We start from the raw sequence: 6,000 nt of genomic DNA, 5'->3' as shown, positions 1-6,000 counted from the left end.
TGATGATGATGATGATGCTTGTTGTTTTAAGGGGCCTAACATCGAAGGTCACCGGCCCCTAATGGAACGAAATGATGATGATGATGCTTGTTGTTTTAAGGGGCCTAACATCAAAGGTCATCGGCCCCTAATGGTACGAAATGAAAGAACAAAAATTGCAAAGGCATCCACTGACCAAAATAAAAATAAAATATGGCATGAAGAATGAATGGATGGACAGGAACTCTACAAAACACAAAACAAACAAAAAAAAACCAGTGGATCGGACTCAATACAGATCGAAAATAACATTATTACCGACCAAGGAACCACTTATAAAGCACAATGTGGCTTGGTGTCTAAAGGGGGTGCAAAATCCACGTTTAAGGCCCCTCAGAATGGTACACGTCGCGAGTAAAATGATGATGATGCTTGTTGTTTAAAGGGGCCTAACATCGAGGTCATCGGCCCCTAATGGTACGAAATGAAATAACAAAAAGGTCAAATACATCCACTGACCAAAATAAAATAAAAATTGTCATGAACAATGATTTGATGGACATGAACCCAACAAAAACCAACCAACCAACCAACCAACCAACCAACCAAACAAACAAACAAACAAACAAACAAAACAGTGGATCAGACTTTAAAAAAAGATCGAAAATAATAGTATTACTGACCAAGGGACCACTTATAAAGCACAAGGATGCTTGATGTCTAAAGGGGTGCAAAATCCATGTCTAAGGCCCCACAGAATGGTACATGTCGCGAGTAAAGTAGAACCATGGTATTAGTCATGTCGGGGTACTAATCAAAAGCAGCGAAGACTCACGGTGTTCCACACAAGAAGGTACTACTCACAAGGTTTGCTTTCGTACAGGGAACGCAGACCTATGGTGTTTCTCACACAATGGCGCCACTCATAGCCAACGCAGACCGATAAGGTTCCTCACCTAGGTGTACTAACCACACATCCCGTGGTGTTCCTCACAGAGTGGGTACCAATCACAGCCAACGCAGACCCACGGTGTCGCTCATACAGTGGTACAACTCACAGGCAACGCCCAGACCCGCGGTGTTGCTCACATGGGTACGACGCACGGGTACTGGAAACCCACAGGAGAACCCCCTCCAGCTGCTACTAATCACAAACTTATTTCATACCTAATACAGTGGTACTACTCGCAAGTACAGGCAACCCATGGTGTTCCCCGCGTGATGGTACGATTCAAAATTAGTTTCATGGTTCTAATTCAATCAGCCCTTGGTCGCCCCTTTTAGTCGCTTCTTACGACAGGCAGGGGATACCGCGGGTGTATTCTATATGTGCGTCCCCCACCCGCAGGGGGTAGTGTGTTTGGTCCGCGAGAGGTATTTTATTTCCCTCAAGTCCGCCGGCAAGCCGGTTAGGACCCCCCTATCCGCCACCTGGGACGCGCCACGTGGGAGTATCACCTCTCCCCCTGCTACGCCACCGTAGTAGGTTCGTGGGGAACGAAATGAATGACATGAGACATGAAGTTATAATTTTTAAAAAAGTATCCACTGACTAGAGTTAAAAAAGAATGGTGATGAAGAAAAATGAGGGTGAGATTAAAACAGTCAGTGGATCTAATACGCAATGTCTTATGTTCTATTAAAATAAGAGAAAGTACAGGAAATCGAAGGAATAAGGCATTGCCCAGTAATACAGATATTAACACATAATGTACGTTAGACGTTCAAATAACACATTCAAATGCGCAACACAAAACTAAAATGAAGTCAATGAGATAAAAGCGCAACTGACATAAACAACACTAGGACAAAGGACATCATCACACACGATAAAACAGACCGCTATCCCTCATAAAGCGGATGACGAGGTCTGCTGACTGCTCGTCATCACGCAAGATAAGGGAGATAGTACTCGGAAGGTTAATACTACGGCGCAGATCGACCAGGTCCACGCACTCCGTAAGGATGTGTACCACGGTAAGATGGTCGCCGCAGGTACACACCGGAGGGGGTTCTCCTTTCAGTAGATGGGAGTGCGTCAAGATACCGTGGCCGATCCGAAGGCGACATAATACCACAGCTTCCCTCCGCGAAGCCCGAAGGGAAGTCCCCCATACCTTCGTTGTTCCTTTTATCGCTCTCAGCTTATTGGGAAGTGGGATGGCCTGCCACTCCATCTCCCAATGAGACATAACCAGATGTCTCAGCTGAGAGCGAATATCACTTGCTGGAACCTTGAAAGGCAACGGGGGCAGTGTAACTGCCTCCTTGGCAGCCCGATCTGCTTACTCGTTTCCCTCTATGCCCATGTGGCTGGGGAGCCACACAAACGTAATTCTGGTGCCGGCACCGAACACCCGGCCACCAGGTCCTGGATCCGCTGCACCAGAGGGTGTCGAGGGAAACAGGTATCAATAGACTGAAGCGAACTCAAGGAGTCAGTACACACGAGAAAGTGTCGGCGCTCATTGTCCAGTGCGTACCGCAGAGCCTCACAGATAGCATAGATCTCTGCCGTGTACACACTACAGGTGTCCGGGAGAGCAAAAAGAAACCGATCACTGTCGACAACGAACGCACAGCCCACCTTCGTATCTGGCTTGAACCATCCGTGTAAACGACGACTGAACCTGGATAGCGGCCAAGAACGGACAGGTAGATCCTCCGATAAATCGAAGGGTCCGTGTCTCCTTTCGGGCCAGTGTGCAAATCCAGGATGATTTCAGGTCGTCGTACAACCCACGGAGGTACCCCACTTGGTTGTCTGACAAGGCAAGGAATCGAAGGTACGTCAAACAATTCATAAATGCTATCCAAGCGTATCCCAACCGTCCGCGTCGCACGAGGATGAGCAACGTACAACAAACGGTTGCCATTGATGAATACGCAGGGATAGCTCGGATGAAGTGGCATCTGTCGCAAATTTGTAGCATACGTACGTAGTAGTTGCTGGCGCCTCAGGTGTAAAGGCGGCACACCAGACTCAGCGAGCAGGCTAGCGATGGGGCTAGTACGAAAAGCTCCCGTCGCCAACCTAACCCCGCTGTGGTGGATACTGTTCAGCTTCGCAAGAACGCTTGGTGATGATGATGATGCTTGTTGTTTAAAGGGGCCTAACATCGAGGTCATGGGCCCCTAATGGTACGAAATGAAACGACAAAGTAAAAGTTCAAAATTATCCACTGACAAAATAAAAAATGCCATGAAGAATGAATGAATGAATGAATGAATGAATGAATGAATGAATGAATGAAGGAATGAATGAATGAACATGAATTTAAAACAATCAGTGGATCCGACTCAAAAAACTATCATAGTTAATAGTATTACTGACCAAGGGACCACTTCCAAGGCAAATCGAGGATGCTTGGTGACTAAATGGGTCCAAATTACAAGTCAAAGGCCCCTCAGAATGGTACTTATCGCTAGTAATGTAGAACCATGGTATCTTTCCTGTTGCGGTACTAATCAATGGTAGCAGAGACTTGCGGTATTCCACACATTATTGTACTACTCAAAGCTTATGATGATGATGATGATGATGCTTGTTGTTTAAAGGGGCCTAACATCGAGGTCATCGGCCCCTAATGGTACGAAATGAAACGACAAAGTAAAAGTTCAAAATCATCCACTGACCAAAATAAAAAATGTCATGAAGAATGAATGAATGAATTAATGAATGAATGAAAATGAATTTAAAAACAATCAGTGGATCCGGCTCAAAAAACTATCATAGTTAATAGTAGTACAGACCAAGGGACCACATCCAAAGTACAATCCTGAATCGAGAATGCTTGGTGTCTAAATGGGTCCAAAATACAGATCAGAGGCCCCTCAGAATGATACTTATCGCTTGTAATGCAGAACCATGGTATCCGTCCTGTTGCGGTACTAATCAAAAGTAGCAGAGACTTGCGGTATTCCACACATTATTGTACTACTCAGAGGTTATGAAATTCGACGTATAATACAGACCTATGTTTTTCTCACTTTGCGGCGCCATTTACAGGCAACGCAAACCTATGGTGTTCATCACATGAGAGTACTAACCACAGGGACCTCTCCCCATCCCGTGGTGTTCCTCATATAGTGGGTGTTGTAACCAAGGTTGAAGTTTACAGAACACAACTTTTATTGCTTCACTTTATGATATTTACACAAATAACAGAAATTTATTTTGAAGCAAAAAGGAATATTGAATCTTGAGAAAAGTCTGTCTTTATACAATATGTACAGGTTTGCAGTCTTTATATACACTTCTATCTTGAAAAGATAGTCTTTGTGAATTGACACTTTGATAGTCGAGAACTATCTGGCACACTAACATGAATGTCTTTGAGAGTCCTTGTTTGTTGAAGTGCCTGAATTCCTAAAAAGCAAGTTCAATTGATTGAAGAAATTCCACCTAGCGAAACTAAGGGAGCTTGCATAAGTTAGGGAATGAAAATGGCTTGTAAGAGAATTACGGAACATAGGCAGCGGAAACAGGTAAGGGAGCGGTGACCAGAGGTGAAACCTCGTACTGCCAGAAATTCAGTCCACCTGGTCGAAGCACATTTTCAAGAGGAGTAGCCTCCGTGCTCGACGTAGGGTGTATTCTGGAGCTGGACACCGGGGCAAGTGGGCTATTGAGCAGGAAGGGAGCTCCTATTTATACTACACTCGATGGTCAGGCACGCGCACTGAGGGCTGCGCGTCGAAGCTAGCAGAATGATACACAGGCGCGCGTGCAGCTGGCTGGCTGAGCGAGAAGAGAGCGCCGGACATACAACACCCTCCCCTCCTAAATACGCCGGTACGGCGTGAAACGGCGGCGGCGCTGGCGGCGACTGCGATGCTGGGGCGGAGCTGCTGATGTCTCTGTTGTATTGTCCGGAGCTGGAACTGGGCGGAGTGGCGCTGTCTCGTCCTGAAAGGAACCCATTGTTATTAAATGATCTAAAGCTCGTTCAGCAATAGATTTATCTGGTTTAGCAATAGCATCAATAGCTGGACAGGGGCGGTAGCGCAGACGTATCTGATCTTGATGGCGGCAGATACGTTTCTCCGTAGTCTGTATCTCGTAGAGACGATGACCCAAAGATCTGCAGATGACTCCAGGTATCCAGAGTGGGTTGGATTTGAATGTCCTGGTGTAGACCTTGTCGTTGAGGGAGAACTTCGTTGGTGAGGTCTTATGCTGGGCCGGGAGAGGCTGTAACAGAGAAAGTAAAGTTCTGTGAGGTCGTCCATGGAGCTTCTGTGCAGGAGTGATATTATCAGCGCCGGGTAGAGTTCTGTAGTTGTTTAAGAGTTGGAGCAAGGCTTGGTCTTTAGTTAAGCCTGAAGAGACAGCTTTCTTCATACTTCATTTAAATGTTTGTACGAAGCGTTCAGCTTCACCATTAGATTGAGGGTGAAAAGGTGGTGCTAGGATATGACGAATGCCATTATGTGTACAAAAGTTCTGAAAAGCAGTAGCTGTAAATTGAGGTCCGTTGTCCGAAATGAGTACTTGCGGTAAACCTTCTGTAGTAAAGATTTTCTGGGGAGCACGAATGGTAGCTTCGGTTGTAGTAGTCGAATGCATATCCACTACATATGGAAAGTTTGACAGTGAATCGATGACTATTAACCACATGGAATTGAGGAAAGGACCTGCGAAATCGATGTGAACTCGTTCCCATGGAGTAGTAGCAGGAGGCCATGAAGCAAGATCAGAAGACGGAGCGTTCGGATTCGTTTGACATGGCTCACAATGACGTATTAGCTTTTCGATGGCGGCATCAATACCGGGCCAGTAGCAGTGTTGACGGGCGAGTTGCTTTGTTCTGGAGATACCCCAATGGCTTTGGTGTAATAACTCGAGAACTTGTTTCTGTAGGCTAAGTGGGATAACCACTCGGAAGATGGTGCCTGTTTCTAGTAGTACAACTCCGGCACGAGTCGTGAGACGATGCTGCATACGATGATAAGGTGCCAGGTGGGCAGGAAGTGTGCTCTGAAGAGGCCAACCGTTGCGGATGTAAGTACGTACAGTAG

Source organism: Anabrus simplex, chromosome 4 (genome assembly GCF_040414725.1).
Source record: "Anabrus simplex isolate iqAnaSimp1 chromosome 4, ASM4041472v1, whole genome shotgun sequence".
NCBI classification, from domain to species: domain Eukaryota; kingdom Metazoa; phylum Arthropoda; class Insecta; order Orthoptera; family Tettigoniidae; genus Anabrus; species Anabrus simplex.
This window is presented reverse-complemented; position numbering follows the sequence as displayed.